General features: G+C 28.5%; 4 long non-coding RNA genes across 6 annotated transcripts; 2 read left to right on the forward strand and 2 right to left on the reverse strand.

The window, feature by feature from the left end:
• Window positions 1–5,658: 5,658 nt before the first annotated feature.
• On the reverse strand, window positions 5,659–7,608 carry LOC140179577 (uncharacterized). The gene is made up of 3 exons (XR_011873098.1): window positions 7,237–7,608; window positions 6,194–6,407; window positions 5,659–5,958 (listed from the first exon to the last, which is right to left on the reverse strand). It is a non-coding gene; the product is annotated as an uncharacterized lncRNA (long non-coding RNA).
• Window positions 7,609–7,628: 20 nt separating this feature from the next.
• LOC140179578 (uncharacterized) lies at window positions 7,629–9,475 on the reverse strand. Its single transcript, XR_011873099.1, has 2 exons — window positions 9,246–9,475; window positions 7,629–7,859 (listed from the first exon to the last, which is right to left on the reverse strand). It is a non-coding gene; the product is annotated as an uncharacterized lncRNA (long non-coding RNA).
• A 1,914-nt stretch (window positions 9,476–11,389) lies between these two features.
• LOC112747604 (uncharacterized) lies at window positions 11,390–12,520 on the forward strand. The gene is made up of 2 exons (XR_003174934.2): window positions 11,390–11,818; window positions 12,255–12,520. It is a non-coding gene; the product is annotated as an uncharacterized lncRNA (long non-coding RNA).
• Window positions 12,521–19,613: 7,093 nt separating this feature from the next.
• LOC112747605 (uncharacterized) lies at window positions 19,614–21,746 on the forward strand. Of its 3 annotated transcripts, none has more exons than XR_011873096.1 (4): window positions 19,614–20,086; window positions 20,522–20,584; window positions 21,114–21,190; window positions 21,287–21,746. It is a non-coding gene; the product is annotated as an uncharacterized lncRNA (long non-coding RNA). The 3 variants fall into 3 exon arrangements; XR_003174935.2 differs by having other exon boundaries at window positions 19,813–20,431; XR_003174936.3 differs by having other exon boundaries at window positions 19,835–20,115.
• The last annotated feature ends 746 nt before the right edge of the window (window positions 21,747–22,492 follow it).

Here is a 22,492-nt window from a genome sequence, read left to right on the forward strand (position 1 = left end):
TTATTATTCTTTGATTGAGCAATTGTTTCCAAGGAGCTTTGTAGGTCAAGTTCAAGTCTCATTCCTTCCACGCTTTCTACGTTTGTCAGAAAATATTCGAAGGGAGCATCTATTATTGAATTTTCTCAATTTAGGTTTAATTTTGGAAAATTTGTTCAAATTTGAAGATGCAATTTCAAATATTGGTACTATATTTAAATTTTCTTCTCTTAAACTTTTGTATTAAAATAATTTTATAACATATTGTGATTTTTTCAGAAACTACCGGCCTTTTGGTGCATCAATGCAATGTCATTGAGAAAAATAAAGGTCAATTTAGTTTGACAATTTTAACAAGAAGATTGTTTGAATTTGTACGGATTCTAAATGTTCGATCTTATGATGTTATTTCGGTTGGTTGTCGTTACTAAAATGGCTCTAATCTATACCTATATATCTAGGGACTAGAATAGCTTAAATATTATTTAAATAATTTAGTTCTAATATTAGTATTTGATTAAATTAGTTTTAGAGAAATTTAAATTGTTGTCTCAATTTATATATTATGACTATTCTTTTTGGATATGTTATTTTTTAATTTTTTTAATACGAAATTTCTTTCTTTTTTCGATTTTTAAGTTTATTTTTTTATATATATATATCACCTTTTTTTATTTTTTATATTTCAGATTAGTAATGCAATTATTAAGAAAAATGCACTTCATCAATATACTAAAATGATTAAATATTTAATTATATTGTGTGGACACAAGATTGATTAATTAAGATTAAAGCGTGAAAAAAGAAAAAGAGTCGCAATACGTAATTTTGCCTTTCTTGTCAATGTATAAAAATACGCAAAAGAAAAGAAAAATTAAAACATCACCATTTAAAATAAAAATAGTTAATCATCATGCGTATGAAAGGGGATTGAGAAATATGCATGGATAGAAAAAATAAAAAATTATTGCACGATTGTAGAATAAAAAATAATCATATATATAAAGAAATAATCATAACAAAAAAATTAATATATGTGACTTAAATATTTTTATGTACAATTAATATATATGTATACATAAATAAAGAAATATTCAGAATTATTTAACAAAATTAATATATACATATACATAAATAAAAAAATTACTATAAAGAAATTACTATAATTTATGAAGATTACACATACAATGACATTAATAATAAAAAATAAAAAATTATCGACTGATTGTAGGCTCAAAAAAAAATTATGATAAAAAATAACTAATATATGCGATTTAAATATATCTACATACAATTAATATATATGTATAAACTAAATAAGAAAATATTTAGAATTATTTAATAAAATAAATATATTCTGAGAATAAAAAAATTATTAACTAAACAATTAATATATACATATAAATAAATAAAAAATTATTACTTATGAAGATTATTATGCGTATGATGGTATTAATGAAATAACAAAATCATTGAATGATTGTAGGCTCAAAATAAAATATTCATAATCAGAAAATCAAAAAATAATTAGCATATGTGACTTAATATATATGTATATTTAAATAATAAAAAATTTAAAATTATTTAAACAAAATAAATAAATATATCCTACCAATAAAAAAAATTATTGACTAAATGATTAATATATATCGGTAGCATAAATAAAAAAATCCTTAAATAAACAAGAAATAGTACGTTTTTTATTTTGGGAATAAAACGTAAATAATTATAATATAATAATTTATTTAATTATTAATATTTATAATTATTATTTTAATCATAAATTCAGAAAAAAAAAGAAGATTAACAAAAACGATTAATGATTATATTAGAGTTGTTACACTTAACACCAGATTAAGAAAAAACGAACGTATAATATATTACTTTTTTATTAATCAAATTATTATAATTTAAATTAATTTTAATAAAATAATTTAAAATTATAATTTCAACCTTATCACGTGCATGGTATAAGTTATTGAACAATTTATTATCACGTGCATGGTACAAGTATATTCTCCAAGATAAATATACTATTTTAACCTACAATTATTATTCTTTATCAATTCTTTTATTTAAACACTATTATTATTTATTAATTCTTTTTATTTTTATTTTTCACATTTATTAAAAATTTATTTTCAATATTTTAAGTATTATTTATTGTTATTTAATTAACTTATTTTTGGTATTTAATTATTAAAATTTTAGGTATTAACTATACTCCAATTGCGATATTAAAACTTTGAACATGACCTCAATTTAATTTTGGACAATATCGAAAACAAATATATATATATATATATATGATATTTTAAGTATTAATTATTGTTATTTATTAACTTATTTTAGGTATTTAATTATTAAAATTTTAGATATTAATTATACCCTGTTTACAGTGTTAAGATTTTAGAGATATAATTCCAATTTAATTTTGAGTAATGTCGAGAGCAAATATTTATATGATATTAAGTTAGGAGAATAGATTTTAATTTTACATAAAATAATATAATAGATATAATGTATAAATAAATTTACTTAACAAATATAATTATTCATACTGTGATATTTTATTATGATAATACATCTTTTTGTATCTGTTCTCTCTCTTTATATATATATATCCCCTTTTAATTCATTATTTTTCTGTCACATGACATATTCATAATTATTATATTTTAAATTTAGAATTTTCTTGATCTAATATTACGTGTAAAAATGGCAAGCAAAAAGAAATAAGAAAAAACATGAAAATATTTCAAACATAATTATCGTTAATCCTTTTTTCTTTAGTTTTTAAATATATTATTTATTTATTTATTTAAAGTAATAACTAAATTTATTATAACTGTAATACAATTATCTTTAAACTATTAGTATTATTAGTATATTTTTTAAAATATTGACATATTATTAATATATATAATAAGTAATAGTGAATTTTCTCTCACATATTTATCATTTAAAAAATTTATAATTTTGACATAGTCTTTATTCTATTTTTTTTCCTTTTTCATATCTAATGGCTACTGTCTACTATCCTATCAATAGTATCACCTATAGTAAATTATACTAAGAAAAAGTATGAAAAATAAAGACCAGAATTATAAGACTATAGAAAGTCCCATCCAAGTTTGACAAGAACAAGATGGCTTACATAGAAATAGTTTTTTTACTAAATTAGTTGATTCTTTTACTAAATTTTTTCAAGTAATGCTAATTTCAATTTATAAATAGAGTTTAATTTTGATATACTGACAGTGTAAAACGTTCCATTCTTTTGGATGACTATTCACGCATTCAATGTAAAAAGTCGTTATTTTTACTGATGTGTCATTATATAATTGGATGGATGTGTAAAACTACTTTACATTGTCAGTGCATCAAAATTAAATTCTTAAAAATATTTGTAATTCGTATTTTAAGTTAATTTTATAAGTACGCCATTCCACAAGTCAAAGACAATTCTTTTTAATAGCTTTGTAGAAGCTAATAGCTTTTATATTTAATTTATTTTGTAGTACGATAAAATTTATTGTTCAATCAAGAACTATTTGATAAAAAATGTTTGAGAATGAATTGGTATAAAGGAAGGTATATGTTTTCTCAAATTTTGAGATTGAAGAATCAAGCGGAATTTAATTTCTTATATTTTTCACTCATTTGTTCTTAATTTGATATTTTTAATTTAATTTTTTTTGTTCAATTAGATGTTATTGGACTCTTGAGCGGAAAAAAAAACTTATATCATGGTAAAAAAATAAGAAGAAGTGACTAGTACATTGTAATTGATCTTCATGATTTACAGTACGTATGTAAAATTTTAATATTTTAATGTGAATATTTTTTTTGGTAATAATTATGTGTTGCAATGCAAAATCTTTTTTTTTTCTTTATATATTACTACTTATTTCTCTTAATTCTCGCTTTCATTTAGAAATGAGAAAAAAATAAGATGCACATTGTGATATCAATTTACAATCTAATTAATTGATCATCTATGTGATCACTAAACAACCGAATACATAATTATTCTCTAATTTACAAAATTTAACAAAGACATTGATAAGCATATTGGTTTAGCATTTATTTATATATTTTATTTATTTATGTTATATTTGTAATCATATTATATCTATTTTTATCAATATATGTTTTTTAAAAAATATCGTTAGTGTTAGCACATGGTGTATTAAATAAATTGAATGATAGAAACACGTAACTATTTTCTTTTTCAGTCGAGATTCAAAAAAATATTATAATGTAGACTTACAATATCAGTATATTAATAGTGAAGTGGAGATAAAAATGTAATATCATATCAATTTTTTTTAAAATCATAATTGTAATTAACGATTGAAATCATAATTTAAATATTTTAAATGGGATAATTTTATTTAAAGAATTCATAATTCAAATATAATTCTTATACACTTAATAGTTACATTTGAGTTAATACACTTAATATTATATTTAAAAAAGAATGAACAATACACATTATATTACTTATTTATTAATTAAATTATTATAATTTAAAATTATAATTTCAATCTTATCACATGCATGACCCGAGTTATTACACTTGTTTAGTGTAAAGACTTAGGTATTATATTCAAAAGCATTATGTTATGTAACTGCCATTGATATGCTTCTTTTCGGTTGAATTTTAAAATTGTAAATGAAAATTGAGTCTTACTAGAGAGACAATGGACTATTTATATAATATGTACAATGGGCTATTGTAACTATTTAGTGCAAAGAGTTAGGTATTATATTCAAAAGCATTATGTTATGTAACTGCCATTGATATGCTTCTTTTCGGTTGAATTTTAAAATTGTAAATGAAAATCGAGTCTATTTATATAATGTGTATAATGGGCTATTAAGTTACAAAATAAACATCCCCCATATTATCTAGAATAATCATCTAAGTACTAGGAATAATAAACATCTTCCCAAAAACTTAAAAAGCTTCAACTGATGGAAAAAGGTAACACTAATGGTTATATCTCTAATACTCTTTAAACCTCCATTGTACACATTGTACAAATATTCTATTGACTCCTCATACTTTCCCATAAAAATTTAGTGTTAGACATTTATATTGTATAAAGTCACATCTTTTTTTTACCTTAACCACCTTATTAGTGATAAAGATATATCATTCAATATTAATATAGTAACATTTTATAACTTTATAGTCAACCACATAATTATTTGATTTTTCACCTTATTTCAGGATACTTTTTTTTAAGGATTATTTTAAATAATATAGTTCAAAATAAACTTTATTACTAACTGGAAAATATAAAATTATTTCTAAATGGATTTAAAGAAGTGACCGAAACTTTTATAACCAATTGAGTAATTTAAATCATGACTTCGTTCGAGTTTGGAAAGTGGCACATATGTATTGGAACACATCAAATGCTAATTTTTTATTTTTTTGTGATATTGACACACACTAAGCTAAACTATTTTGGGTTCCAATTTTCAGCAAAGTAATATGCATAGGGTAGAACTTTTGTCATTGTGTGCTGTCTGAATAGGTTCTTTCAACCCTTGATATCCACAAATTCGGTTATTTAACAATAAATATTAATTGATAATAGGACAATAATATATAAATTACAATCACCTCACTTATGAATAAACAAAAATTATACATGGCACCGGCTGTTTATAAAAGAACATACTCATATATTAATATTTCCTTCGATTAAAATTCATGGGGTTAAATGGCACGCTTACAAACATGGATTTACAGAGGATTAGTATTATTATTATTCCATATAACAACCCAAATCAGTTGAGAAACATTCTCATATCATGACCGCTAAAACAGATTCAAGTATAAACTCAAATTATTACAAGATCAATCATCCAAATAAAAGAAAAGTGTTTGAACATAAACCAAAACAGCTAGGTTCAAAATGACAGATAGTTGCAGCTACAAAGCTGAGCAATGCTCTGTGGTATCTGAAAATTGAAGAAAAAGAAAGAAACAACATAACACTTTGATCAAAATACAGCCCAAACAAAACAAAATCAGCTTAATAATATCAACAGACAATATAATTGTGAAGAAACAAAAAGGGTAAAACAATTTGAGATTTGGAAGGCAATAAATGGTTACACTACAATCTCACTAGATAGAAGCAAAAAAGTGCCCAACAAACTGAGTGATCATCAAAGTATATGCAATTTCACTTACCAAATAACCTCAACCCATGTGTTGAGCTACTATAACAGCAATTTCCTCCGGAGGTTTCTTGGAGGCAAGTAACAAGAACCTCCGATTCACGTAGGAGGACTATGAAAGGAAGGGGATTGTTGACCCCGATTTCAAGCCGAAAGCGAGGGTAGGGGCTGATAACAAACTCCACCGCACCGATGAGCCTTCTAGTTTCGCTCATTAGCGTGAAGTCCTGAGGAGTAGGTGGAGCATTGAAAATTAAGGAAATTCAACAAAATTAATTTGTTAAAAGAAATCCCCTTTTTGACAGCAGCTTTTCTAATTAACAGACTTCCTACTAAAGTTTTAAATATGAAATCCCCTTTTGAAATGCTTAATCATGTTAAACCAGACTATTCATGTTAAAGATATTTGGTTGTGCTTGTTTTCCACATTTGAGACCCTTTCACAAATCTAAACTAGATTTCAGGTCTGAATTATGTTTGTTCCTGGGTTATGCTCCAGGACCCAAAGGTTATAAATGTCTTACTAAAAGTGGTAAAGTTGTTATAGCTCACAATGTTATCTTGATGAAAAGTTATTTCCATATTCCTCAATGTTCCCTTCTGTATCTAATGCTTCAGGATCTGTTTTTCCTTCATCTTCTAATACTGATTCTGCCTTGTCTTATCCATTTCCTCTATTCACTAATCCTGTTATTTCTGATTCTGCTATTTCTGCACTAGAAAATTCAGGCTCTGCATCAGACATGCTAATTCCAGCGCCAAAGATTCATTACATCCAACTATCCCCTCTCATGATGCATCAAATTTACCTCCTTTACCTACTAATACTATGCCTATTTCAGGAATTGAAATCCCCTTTCCACATCCATCATCAACTACTGATCCCACCACTACTAATACACATTCAATGATCACTTGTTCTAAGTCTAACATTCACAAGCCTAGAGTTCTTCCTACAACTCCAACGTTCTTCTATTCTCCACCTCTCAAGAACCTCACTGACCTTTGATACCTTATAAAAAAAAACAAGAATTCAACGAAATTAATTTATATTACCTCTTCAATAACAGAAGAAATGGTACTTTCTTATTCATCTGCCGTATAAAAATCCTGATTCAGCTCATCTTCATCTTGATTCTCTTCAATTCTTGCTCTCTTATTTTCTGGGGATTCCACTTGGAATCTGCCGTTGTGAATTTTGGGTTAAATGTTCGCTGATTTTGAAGAGGATTTTGCTTGTTAATCGAGGATTCTTCAACTAATTTTCGTCTCGTTTTGTTCCAGGTATGACGCACAGCGATGATGACGTTCTTGGTTTGGGAAACAAGACTTCTGGCACCAAGAGGAAGTCGCCGAGTGACTCGGAGGAAAAAAAAGGAAAGGGAGGACGGAGGAAGTCTTGTTTCCCTTTTCTTTTCTTACTCCGAGTCACTCGGCGACTTCCTCTTGGTGCCGGAAGTCTTGTTTCCCAGACCAAGAACGTCATCATCGCCGTGCGTCATACCTGGAACAAAACGAGAATTAGTCGAAGAATCCTCACTTAACAAGCAAAGTTAACCCTCTTCAAAATCAGCGAACATTCAACAAAAAATTCACACATAAAAAATATTTTTGTTCTAAATCTAGATCCAACTTTATGCATATAAACCAAGGTTCTGAAAACCGGATCGGCCATCAAACTGCTTTAGTCATTGGTTTATTGGTTCATTGATCCAACCAGTGGTTCAACCGAAAAAACCGTTTTAGAATAAAATAATAAATAAATTATAAAGGACCAAAGATGAGGGTACTCCAAGAACTCCTATTAGATGCAACAGCATTGAACATTATCACATATTCTCACACACACATACAAAGCCTTAACTCAAAGAACAACCACAGCAAGTGACTTGGAAAGAAAATGTAAACACCGAAACAATCACAAGCATACAGAACATGTGAATATTATTATAGCTCTTCTAATGCGTCTCCAAAAATATCCCAAATCAAGAAAACTACATAATCTGATCCACTTGATTCAGAAAGCTACATATATTAGAAAAATTAAGAATCAACTAAAAGAAAAAGAAAAGGAAGGCCTGGTTGATTCGATTCAATTGCCGGATATGAAGAATCAAACAGGGCTGAGAAGCTGACAGTTTAAATGTTAAACATAGGTAGTGCAAATTTTAACAAAGTTCACCACAATGATTAACAACAACAAAAAGCACTGAAGGAACACTCAGTAATATAGGCAGTGCAAATTTTAACAAAGCTCATCACAATGATTAACAACAAAAAGCACCAAAAGAACAGTGAATCAGTAACATGGGCAGTGCAAATTTAAAATTTAAAAGTTATTAATTTAAAATTTATCATCAAATACAATCAGTGAGCAAAGCCAATTAATCAAGCACTGACTGAGCATTCTGTTCTGATTCTGTGACTGGGAAGCAACAAATTCAGCAACAAGTTCAAGTTACAGCAACAAATTTAACAAATCCTAGTAAAGTCCCGATTTACAGCAAAAAGGCAAATTTATTGATTACCAATTCAGCAACATGCAGAAATACAGGGAGAAGGGAAATCTGGAAAGTGAGAACACTAAACCAAAACATTAACCAATAATCACAAAACACTAAACATTCACCCAGCAATTACAAACAAAGCCAGCAATTACAAACATTAGCACATTATAAAACATTCCAAAACACTAACCTTCACCCAGCAAAACCAGCAACTACAAACAAAGCCATCAGTAAATTTGAACAAAAAAATTAAGAGCCATCAGCAACTAACAGAGCCATCGAGCCATCAGAGCCATCAGTAACAGAGCAAAGAATTGAAAGCAACAGACTAACAGAGCCATCGAGACATCAGTAAATTTAAAAAAAAATTACAGCCATCAGCAACCAGCAAATACAAGACAGATCCATCAGCAGCAGACAATTACAATTTACAAAACATTACAAGAAAAATGGAACAAAAAATGAACAACAATTTCAGAACTTCAAACGAAGAAGACCGAACATTCAGAAATTAAAAGGAAGAAGCGGAGGCAAAGAATTGAAAGCAGGGCCACTAACCTGGGTTCCGTGCCGAGAAGCCAGCGAAGATGAAAACGACACGGGGAAGAGGAAGCAGCGGCGGCGCTGAGGAGCTAGGGACGGCGGCGGCGATGAAAGGCTAGGGTTTTCCTTTGCTTCAGAGTTCTCCAGTACAGGGAGAGTGAGTAGTGACAAATGAATGAATTATTGGGAGGAAGAGCGGGGGAGGTTTGGGTCACGAGTGGATCACTGGATCCGTGTCTTTTTTTTTTTTTTGTGTTTACAAATTAAAAAATGGCGTCGTGTTATTCGAACTGCCCAGTTATCGGTCCGGCTCAGTTGGTCGAGTTGGTTTAATGGTTTTTTAACGATTTTTCCTCGAATAGTTATAGGTGGAAGATTGGATTGCTTTCATTGTCGGTTTTTAGTTGAACCGGTTTGACCGATCAATTCGGTTCAAATTTTAAAATCATGATATAAACCAAAAACATTAGAAAATTCAAAATTATTAGATAGAACTAATGTGAAATCTTAGCATAGAACGTAAAATCGAATTTTTCAAACTAAAACTACACAATAGAAAAAAAACGAATTAGAATTCAAGATTGAGCTGTTGCAATTGTAAATAATGTAATAATGATTTGAAAGAAAACGTAAATAGCGAAGAAAATACAGCTGTTGCAATTGTAAATGATGTGATAATGATTTGAAGGAAAACGTAAATAGCGAAGAAAATCCAAATCAAGAGCACTAAAAACGAATATGGAAAGGATGTGACTGCATAATGATTGATCAAATTGCAAACATCATTTACTTAAAAGATGTGAGATATATTTTCAAAATATGTGAAAAGCTATTTTGAAGAGTCTCATCTTTTCATAGAGTTGTGACTTATTCAAAGGTTGTAACTATTTGAAAAGTCTGTAACTATTTGAAAAGTCATAAATGTTGAGTACTTAGCTGCATGTTGCATGTACTCCGTATCTATAAATTTTCCTCATTTCATTATTGCTGAACTAATCCATCTCAACACTTTTTTATGCGCAAAAGAAAGAATAGAGATTTATAGATACGGAGTACATGCAACATGCAACTACGTACTCAACATTTATGACTTTTCAAATAGTTACAACCTTTGAATAAATCACAATTCTATGAAAAGATGTGACTCTTTAAAATAGCTTTTCACATATTTTAAAAATATATCTCACAAAAGATATATCACAAAAAAGAAAAAATTAAGTAGCAACGATAATAAGATGTTTAAGGCTAAAAAACAATGATAAAGATATTTGTAAATAAGAGCTTACAAATAATGAAAAAAATGACTATTGTTGAATGTGTGGCTACGTATTTTGGATCTGGATCTTTTGGAAATTGGGAATTTGGGGATGATAACTGTTCAGAGTTGTCCATTTATTTTCATCAACGGCTCTTATACAAAGACATGTTATCTAACCAATATTTTAAAAATCAGACCGGACTAGCTGGTTTGACCGGTTCAATCGTAAACCAGAGACATAAACCAATATTGCTGAACTAATCCATTTCAACACTTTCTTATGCATAAAAGAAAGAATAGAGATTTATAGATATGGAGTACATGCAACATGCAGCTACGTACTCAACATTTATGACTTTTCAAATAGTTACAATCTTTGAATAAGTCACAACTCTATGAAAAGATGTGACTCTTCAAAATAGCTTTTCACATATTTTAAAAATATATCTCACAAAAAATATATCACAAAAAAAATTAAGTAGTAACGATAATAAGATGTTTAAGGTTAAAAAATAATGATAAAGATATTTGTAAATAAGTGCTTACAAATGATGAAAAAATGACTATTGTTGAATGTGTGGCTACGTGTTTTGGATCTGGATCTGGATCTTGAAAATTGGAAATTTGGGGATGATAACTGTTCAGAATTGTCCATTTGTTTTCATCAACGACTCTTATACAAAGACATGTTATCTAACCAATCTTTTAAAAATTGGATCGGATTAGTCGGTTCAACCGATTCAATTACAAACCAGAAATATAAACGGTTTGGTCTGATGTTTAATACCAAAAATTATAAAATCGGATTTAAATCATTAGACCGGCCAAAAACTGGCCGGTCGAACCGGAACCGGATCTGGAACCAGCCAATTTGAATTAAACGGCGCAGTTTCGCACTTAAGGGAGAAACAAAACGCGCTTCTCCATCTCCTTCCTTATTCCATAGAGCAGAACACGGCCAGCCTCAACCAGGGAAAAACCGTAGCTGCCACCACCGCCGCAGGGAGGAGCCGTGTTTGCCGCTGTTGTCGCAGTCAGGGGCTTGTCTCCTCGAATCTTCATGCGTCACAGTCAGGGGAGTTCTCCAAGTCTTCGATCTGTTCGCAGTCACCAGTCCTAGGGGCACCGCTTCTTCCTTGAGCTCGGCGGCCGTCGTGTTGTCGCCATCTGAAATGTTTGTTTTACAGTTTTAAATGGCAAAGTGATGCAAAAAGTGGGTGTGGAGGTTGTAGGGTTGGGAGCCCTAAAGCTCACTGGATTCCTTAGAGAACAAATGCAACAGAATAACATGAGTTTTGAATCAATGTACACTGTTCGAACGCTAAAAGAGGTGCTAAACTACTAATACCATTGCTAATTTCTTTTGTGACTTTCATTGTTCTTTTCCCCTTATGATTTTTCTCTGCAGTGTGGTGAGAGGGACTATTTCTACATTGAAATAATCTCAGTGATATTGTCTGATACTTTGTTGGTTGCATGGTAACAGAAGCTATGCTATGTTGCTATTGATTATGAAGTAGAGCTATCTAAAGATACACAAGCATCATTTGAAAAATGCATTATAGGAAAAATGCATCTCAATCATCTAATAAAACTTAAATTGCAATTTATTTTTCTTCCTTTCTTTGCATTATTCAAGAATCAAGATCATTAGAAATCATCATGCATCTTTTAGTTACATTGCAACGTTTCAAATTGACGATAATTCTTGCATTGTGTTAATTTGTTTGATTTCAATTGGATCATCAAATCATGCATTGATGCAGGAAATGATGGAAATCATGAAGCTCCAAGAACTGCTAAAGTGAAGCCAAGCCTATAATCTCTTAAACATGGTTTCCTACACTATCTCTTGAATCCATAACTTTATTATGATTAATGTAGTGGCTTGTTTTTTGTATTTTATGGACTCTGGCTTTATGTTTAATGTTTTTTAATTTGGTTCCTTATGAATAACGATCTTCTTTTGCTTTAGTTAGAATATGTATTCATCATAAAATGCTATATAATTTATGTTTTCGATTTGACAAAACTGCGAGTGTAACATCTGCAAAGGTTCAGGTGTAAGTGTTAGGTAACACCATATTTAACATTGGAATATGTCAATTATAGATATTAGTTTATCAAATAAACCTTTTCGTTATCATTAATTAGAATATAAGAAAGATTTAATCAATAATAATCTTATATGCCAATTTTGGCCTTCCTAAGCCGTGTAAACAAAATCCTGTTCATATGACAATTTTTTGTTAAGAGTTTTAGTTCATCGCTGTGCTCTGCAGTTTCTACGAGACATTTAGAATGAAAACAGGTTTAAATCCTAGAAGAGATTGTAACTGTTGTAACAAAATTCAACGCCATGGTATCCGGTTTGTTCCAGTTGGCCTGTTGTCCGAGCCGGACTTGTTAGCGGCTGAAAAGAGGGAATCCAAGGCCATTAGTCTCCAACAACTGCACAGAGGAGCTTCTGATAGTGGACTTTCTGATCTTAACAAAATAAAGGAATGTCAAGAAAGTGTTGCTATAAAACCTGTAAAGAAAATGAACAAGGTATACAAGAAAGAGTTGCATTCTTATTGCTCACTGCTGCATTTAGGAGCTTGTTATCAGCACAAGGGATGCACTTCTACTACTTATTGTTCCAAGGAGTGTCATTCCTCCTTGTAGGTTTGGATTTAATTGGAGAACAAATGAGCGATCATAAGAATTAGTTATTGTTATTATTATTAAAAAGATAAACAATTCAAGAGGCCAACCAATTGTGGAATTGCTGCTATACAAAGATGTTGGTTTTGGCAGTTATATCATATGCAAGGTTTCTGGATAATGTGGCTCATCAGGTAAAAATGCTGAAAGCTCTACCATTGAGTCAAAGCATATAAATAAGTTTGTTATTCTTCTTCTTTTTCAAGTTTTTGTTTCATTTTCTTTAATTGTTCCCGACGTGGGTTTATTTGTCCATTGGTTGTTTTTCATTTTCATTTTTCTCAGTTTTCTGTAATATATAAGCCGATTCGTTTTCTCTCAGTTCCGTATCAAACTGTTGCTCAATTCATTAATGGCAGAGCACATGAATTGCATACCCTCAACCAAGTCTTGTGGGTGGACCCTTTGCTTTCTTAACAAAATTCTCTTTTTTCTACTTTTGAGGGACTTTGATTCCTAAATCCATCATAACAAGGATACTCCTTTTATAATCAACATTAGTAAGAGATCATGACAAAATCTCCACATCTATTATAATGAAAACAAATCTTAATTTTAAATTGCCACATGAGTTTGCATGACCACCACCTCGTTTTTTGTTCCAATAAAACATACATTCTTGTCCACAGTTCGAAGCTGTTGAAAATATTATAAGGTTTTAAGAATTTCTCATTATTTTACAACAGCTACAACTAGACACTTGTTAAGTTGATATCTATGTACTTTTAAATCATTTTTGAAGGTGAAAATGTAAGTATGAGTATCAGGTGAAGGTGTAAGCCTGAAATTTAAAGTGAAAAAAGGATCCAACTATAAAGCTTTTATTATCTTCTGATGAATGTACTTTATTGCTTTTGAAAACTTACTAAATCTTAGACCATCTCCGGTAGGAAATTTATCCTAGTCCCTATTTATGGTCCATCTGTCATAAAAATAACTTCACATCAACTTTTGCGTCATAAACAGTAAATAAGAACTCAAAGCATCTCTCTTCTCCATTAGGAAGAACTAACTTTAGTCCATGTTGTGGTCTCACTTAATTAATTTATTAAAATATTTGAAATTAATTTTTTTCAATAATATAATTTAAATATTTAAATTTAAAAAAATTTAATATTAAAAGATATTAATATTAAATAAATTCATATATAACAATAATACACGATATATAATTCGGGGTTATACTAATTTGTAAAATTACTTAATATAAAAAAATAATTAAGCTCTATAATTGACGAACAAAAAACTTAGAAGAAAATGAAGAAGAATAGTAGAAAGTGTGAGAATAAAAGTGTATCTAACTAGTATATAAATAATATTTAATATTAATTATGACATAAATAATTATTATAAATCATTGATTAAATAGAAATTAATTATTTAATCTAATTAATTATTATAATTATTAATAAATTAATTACAATTTAATTATTATTTAAATAATTAATATAAATTATTAATTAAATAAAAATATAATTATTTAATATAATTATTTAATATAATTAATTAAACTTTGTATAATTATTTATTTAAATAATAACTTGTCAAATAGTATTATTATTGGTTACTTCCAGTCCCTATTCAGAAGAACTTTGTTTCATCGGTCCTTGTGCAAGGACCCATTCCATTTTGCTCCAACTGTGAGAAATTTATTTGTGTCAGAAAAAGTTAGCAAGGCACTTACCATTGGAGTTGCTCTCCAATGGTTGCTTTTTTAGAGTTCTTGTTAGTGTAGATGTCAGGAAAGGTGGGTGCCAACCGTTGGAGTGAGGTAAGTTTGAGTTCCTTCTCTTGGATCAAGAAGGAGGAGTTCCTCTCAGACCATCTCCAATAGGGAACTCGTTCCAGTTCCTGTTTATGGCCCACCTGTCATAAAAAGTTACTCCACATCAGCTTTTGCGTCATAAACAGTAAATAGGAACTCAAAGCATTTATCTCTTCTCCATTAGGAGGAACTAACTTTAGTCCCTATTGTGGTCCCACTTAATTAATTAATTAAAATACTTATAATTAATATAATAATTTTTTTAAATAATGTAATTTAAATATTTAAATTTTAAAAATAATTCACTATTAAAAAATATTAATATTAAATAAATTCATATATAACAACAATACACAATATAAAATTTGGGATAGAAGTAAACTTGGAAGAAGATGAAGAAAAGTAGAGGAAAGTGTGAAAATAGAAGTGTATGTAAATGATATATATAAAGTATTAAAATATTAATTTATTAATAATAACGGTAACATAATAATGGTTAGTTTTCAACTACTAATTTTGCAACGGCTAGTTTTACAACTACTAATTTTAATAATGTCGTTAGTATTTTAAATTTAAAAAATAAAAATAACCAACCCAACCAAAAATTATTTTATAAGATGTAAAAATTAAATTTATTTTTTAATGTAAGTAAATTTAATTAATTATAATTTAATATAATAATATAAATAATATTTAATATTAATTATAATATAAATAATTAATATAAATTATTAATTAAATAAAAATTTAATTATTTAATCTAATTAATTATTAAAATTATTAATAAATTAATTATAATTTAATTATTTAATATAATTATTTATTATAATTATTAATAATTTAATTATTATTTAATTATTTAATATAATTATTTAATTATTTTAAATTTTATATAATTATTTATTTTTATAATAACTTGCCAAGTGGCAAGTTATTATTGGTTTAGTTGAGTCCCTGTTCAGAGGGACCCTTCACATTGAATCCCGTGAAGGAACTCAGTTTTTCTCTCCCTCCAACGGTTCCTACTTGCTTTTGTCAGTAACAGGGCCTCAAAACTATGCCCATTGAAGTTGCTCTCAATGGGGACTCAACATATCCAATAATAACTTACCATTTGGCAAGTTATTTAAAAAATAAATAATTATAAAAATGTTAATTAATTAAATAATTAAATAATAATTAATTAAATAATAATTATAATAATTAATTATATTAAATAATTAAATTTTTATTTAATTAATAATTTATATTAAATATTTAAGTAATAATTAATTAGATTAAATAATTAAATTTTTATTTAATTAATAATTTATATTAATTAAATTTATTTACATCAAAAATAAATTTAATTTTTACACTTTACAAAATAATTTTTTATTGGATTGGTTATTTTTATTTTTAAAATTTAAAATGCTAACCACATTATTAAAATTAGCAATTATAAAGTTAGTCGTTACAAAATTAGCCGTTGAAAACTAGCCGTTACTATGTTACTATTATTATTAATAAATTAATATTTTATTACTCTATATATACTAATTATCACACTTTTTTTAATAGTAAATTATTTTAAAATTTAAATATTTAAATTACATTGTTGAACAAAATTAATTACATTAATTTCAAGTATTTTAATTAATTAATTAAGTGGACCAGAACAGAAACTAAAGTTAGTTCCTCCTAATGGAGAAGAGAGAGATGTTTTGAGTTCCTATTTACTGTTTATGACACAAAAGCTGATGTGGAGTTACTTTTTATGACAGGTGGGCTACAAACAGAAACTGTAATGAATTCCCTACTGGAGATGGTCTAAAGCATCTCCAATGGGCCAAATTTTGGAGCCCTGCTACTGTTTTGTCAAAAAAAAAGAGAGTTAGACCATCTCCAGTAGGGAACTCATCTCAGTTCCTGTTTATGGTCCACCTGTCATAAAAAGTAACTCCACATCAGCTTTTGCGTCATAAACAGTAAATAGGAACTCAAAGCATCTCTCTCTTCTCCATTAGGAGGAACTAACTTTAGTCCCTGTTGTGGTCCCACTTAATTAATTAATTAAAATACTTGTAATTAATATAATTAATTTTTGTTAATAATGTAATTCAAATATTTAAATTTAAAAATAATTCACTATTAAAAGATATTAATATTAAATAAATTCATATATAACAAAAATACACAATAGATAATTCGGGGTTACACTAATTTGTAAAATTACTTAATACAAAAAAAAACATAATTAAACTCTATAGTTGACGACAAGCATTGTGAAATTGTCATATGTGTTCAATCAAGTCCTCCTTCAATTATCTATGCTGCTGCCTATTTCGAAGTTGGGCATTTTTTTGAAAAAATTGATGGTATAGTGTAAAATCTACCTCTCCTAACTGAGGTTGTGATAAGCCATTTAATTATTATAATTATTATTGAATTAATTATTATTAATTAATTAACATAACTATTTAATTAATTAATATTTTATATAACTATTTATTTTTTTACCTAACTTGCCATTTGACAAGTGTTGATTGAGCAATGGGAGTCCCCATTCAGAGGGACTCCCTTTTCTTGAAAACAGTGAGGGAACTCACTCTCTCTTCACTCCAATGCTCCAATTCCTCTTTTTCTCTGACTACATAGTAACGGGGCTTTCCATTGGAGATGCTCTTATAGCCTTGGAGTGGAACTCAGTTGAGTTCCTTCACACATTTCAAGACGAGGGAGTCCCTCTGAATGAGGACTCCCATTAGCGAACCTAAATTTGCCAAATGGCAAGTTAAATAAAAAATAAATAATTGTAAAAAATATTAATTGTTAAATAATTAATTCAATAATAATTATAATAATTAATTATATTAAATATTGATATTTTTATTTAATTAATAATTTATATTAATTATTTAACTAATAATTAATTAAGTAATTAAATTATAATTAAATTATTAGTCATTATAATAATTAATTAGATTAAATAATTAAATTTTTATTTAATTAATAATTTATATTAATTATTTACATCATAATTAATATTAAGTAATTTTACAAATTAGTGTAATCTCGAATTATATATTGTGTATTATTGTTATATATGAATTTAGTTAATATTAATATCTTTTAATAATGAATTGTTTTTAAATTTAAATATTTAAATTACATTGTTAAAAAAATTAATTACATTAATTTCAAATATTTTAATTAATTAATTAAGTGGGACCACAATATGGACTAAAGTTAGTTCCTCTTAATGGAGAAGCGAGAGATGTTTTGAGTTCCTATTTACTGTTTATGACACAAAAGTTGATGTGGAGTTACTTTTTATGACAAGTGGGCCATAAACAGAAATTGAGATGAGTTCCCTACTGGAGATGGTCTTAGAGCATCCCCAATGGAGAAGCCCAATTCCTGTTTAGTCAGAGAAAAAAGAAATTGGACCGTTGGAGGGAATTAAAGTGAGTTCCTTCACCTTTATCAAGAAGAGAGAGAGAAGAGGGAGTCCCTCTGAATGGGGACTCCCATTAACCAATATACAGTTGCCAAGTAGCAACTAAATAATAAATAAATAAATATATAAAATATTAATTAATTAAATAATTATATTATATAATTAAATAATAATTAATTTAATAATAATTATAATGACTAATTAAATTAAATATTAATATTTTTATTTAATTAATAATTTATATTAATTAATTAACTAATAATTAATTAAATAATTAAATTATAATTAATTTATTAATAGGCAGCAGCATAGACAATTGAAGGAGGACTTGATTGAACGCTTATGGTAATTTCACAATGCTTGTCGTCAACTATAGAGTTTAATTATGTTTTCTTTGTATTAAGTAATTTTACAAATTAATGTAACCCCGAATTATCTATTGTGTATTATTGTTATATATGAATTTATTTAATATTAATATCTTTTAATAGTGAATTATTTTTAAATTTAAATATTTAAATTACATTATTAAAAAAATTAATTACATTAATTACAAGTATTTTAATTAATTAATTAAGTGGGACCACAACAGGGACTAAAGTTTGTTCCTTCTAATGTAGAAGAGAGAGATTCTTTGAGTTCCTATTTACTGTTTATGACGCAAAAGCTGATGTGGAGTTACTTTTTATGACAGGTGAGCCATAAACAGAAACTGGGATGAGTTTCCTACTGGAGATGGTCTTAGAAAATGATACTTCTTGACATGACATTCATCTATAACTTAACTACTTTTATCTTTCTATTCTCTCTCACCTTTCTCAAGAGAAACCAACGTTATTCTTGAGTTAGAGAGAAAACTAGAAGGGAAGAATGCTTAATACTTGTGGGCTAAAATTTTTATATATGAATAATTTGAATCTGAAATACTAAAATATTTGATCATTTTAGTGTTCTACATGGTTGTGGTGATAGCACAAAACGTCAATGATGTTTTGTAATAAAAAAAATTTTAATTATGAAAGAACAAAACGTTACTGATGTTTTGTAATAAAAAATATTATTTTAATTATTAAAATCAAGGTTCTGAAAATCGGATCAGACCGGCCGGTCAAACTGGTTCAACCGGGGACGACACTAAAAACGGTTCGGTCTGCTGTCAATAACCGCTAGAAAAAAAATCGTTTGTAAACTGTGCATGGGGATTATATTGGAATTGGGATCCCAAGGAAACTTGGGCCTTTATTACTTGGACCATATTTGCGATTTATTTACATACTCGAAAAAATACGAAATTCGAAAGTGTAAATTCTTTAATAGCGGGCTCTCTGGACTTTCTTATAATTTGGAACTGGCCGAAAATCGGTCGGTTAGACCGGATCGATAACCGGCTGGTTCGAATAAAACGATGCCATTTGTTATTTGAAAAAAAAAAAACTGAAGCAGGCCCAAGTCTTCGTGAGCCAACCCCCTTCTTCCCCAATCATTCGTGAATCGTCCTAATCCTGGAGAACTCTCAAGCCAAGGGAAACCCTAGCCCTTCATCGCCGCCGCCGTTCCCAGGTCCACAGCGCCGCCACCGTCCCCAGGTCGTCAGCGCCGCTGCTTCTTCCTCTCCCCCGTGTCCGGAATCTAGTAGCGCAGCATGTTGTCTTCATCTTCGCATGCTTCCCGGCATGGAACCCAGATTAGTGGCTTATCGTCTTCATCTTAACTGATTGTTCGATCTTCTTCTTGGTTTGAACTTTGAAGTTCTGAAATTGTTGTTCTTTGGTCTTCTTCTGTCTTCTTGTTCAATTTTTGTTCCATTTTTAGTGTGACTGTTTTCAGTTTTTGGTCTTGTTCTTTGGTCTTCTTCTTCTTTACTGATGACTCGTTCCCTCTATTAGTTTGTTACTCTATTTTAGTGTGACTGTTTTCTAATTTCTCAATGGCTCGATTGCTCTGTTAGTTTACTGATGGCTCTGTTAGTTTGTTACTCTGGTTTACTAGTTGCTGATGGCTCCAAATTTTTTTGTTCAGATTTTTTTGTTCAGGTGTTTATTCATTTATTTTTCAGTTTGATGCGATTTTGCTATTTATTCATTATTTATTTAATTTTGCCATTTTTCTGTCCCTATAAACAGTGGCACAAGAAGAGTATGCGAACAATGGAAATGCTACTGGGGATTTAAATTCTGATGATAGAGGTAAGTGGTTTATGTTTCCATGTTAATTTTTTGCATGTGGATACAATACGAATTTGTGGAAATGATTATGAGAAAATGCATAACTGCAATTACTGTAATAGCATTCTTTTGGAATGTTTCATAATGTGCTAAATGCTTAATGCTGTAGGCAGATTTTAGTGTTTTGTAGTCGCTGATTTTGTGGGTTTTTAAAATGCTGAATGCTGGTTTTGCTGAAATGTTTTGGGTGAAGCTTTTTTTATTACTCTGTTTTGGACTTTTGGTTTGTTTGATGCTGAATGCTGTAGGTAAATTTTAGATATGGTTTTGTTGATGAAGAAATTGATTTTTCATTGTGCTGCTGTTTTTAATTTAGTATCTGCTTATTAATTTTAGTTATGGATAATAATATTAATCAAGAAGCAATTGCTGATAATAATGCATCTGTGCATCTGTGAATAATAATTTGCCCGTCAATCCTCCTATTTCGAATAATGCTGCTAACGATAGTCAGTGACAATGTTCTTCTAACAAATACCTGTCATGGAAGGTGTAATTCTTGGTCTGCTTATGAATACAAAAGGCTTCATTGAAATTATAGTGCTCAACATTGGCTGGGAACAAAAGGTATATTTATATGATGCATGTTTTAACTTTTTATAAATTAATTCACGTATACCCATCATGCATATTATTGATTCAATTCATTATGTATGTATGTAGGTATTGGGCGATGAAGTATTTTCAATCATGGTTCTTGTAACAATTCTGATGACAACAATCATCTCACACACAGTGGCAATGATCCACAAGCCAAGAAAAAGGCACATATCATACAAGAACAGAACAATGCAAAATATAGGAACAGATATTTTATGTATTGTTTATAATTTATTTATTATTATATTCTAAAATGATTTTCCGGTTGAACCACCGGTTAGACCGGTTGGACTAGTAAACCAGTGAACCAGTCATTAAAACGGTTTGATGACCGGTCCGGTTTTTAAAACCTTGACTAAAACACAAAACGTCGTTGACGTTTTGTTAAAAAAATATTATTTTAATTGAAGAAATACAAAACGTCAGTGACATTTTGTAGATGGCCATAGTATTTAACACAGTTTGGTTCATCATAAAGGATTTTACCCATACTAATACAATATTAAAAAGAAAAAGTTCAATACTTGTGTGCTTTCAACTTTATTTTTTTAATTTTATAAATAAAGTATATATGATATTATATCAACTCATTTAATTTTTTCTTATTAAATGAAAAAGAAACTTGGTGTAATCAAAATTCTCCTTTCATAGAATAATTTGAACCTAGAAGTTAATACAATGTCTTACTCTTACACTTTACACGTATCATGTACATATATTTTTTTTCTTAAATATATTTTCTCTTAAGAATTGCTCATAATATTTTAAGCAAAGTGATATTAATTATGGCGAAAATTTAGATTTAGTTAACTTCATGTAAAATTGATAGTTGAGAGTTGTTAGATGATAATTTAATCAAATCTATCACGTATTTAATGACTCTCATCTATTAATTTCACATAAAATTAATTGTACCTGAATTTTCACCATTAACTTAGAATCCCGCTAGAGGCCAATGAAGTATTTGTACAATGTGTACAATGTGCTATTTATTTGATCCAATATGAGTTAAAAATAAACCTCCAGAATAAAATATTACTGGATTTAGATCCTCTAAAGTTTGAATTTCACTTTAGAGAGTAAAGTGTGATCTCTCACCATTTATTTTATAGGTGGGGCCAAGAGTAAATATGAAAGAGAAACCATTCAAGGGTAGAAGATCACACTTTACCCTCTAAAGCAATAATTCAAACTTTAGAGGATCCAAATCCAATATTACTAATTTCTCAAACACAATACACTCATACTATCCAGAATAACCATCCGGTT

This window comes from Arachis hypogaea, chromosome 15, assembly GCF_003086295.3.
Source record: "Arachis hypogaea cultivar Tifrunner chromosome 15, arahy.Tifrunner.gnm2.J5K5, whole genome shotgun sequence".
NCBI lineage: Eukaryota > Viridiplantae > Streptophyta > Magnoliopsida > Fabales > Fabaceae > Arachis > Arachis hypogaea.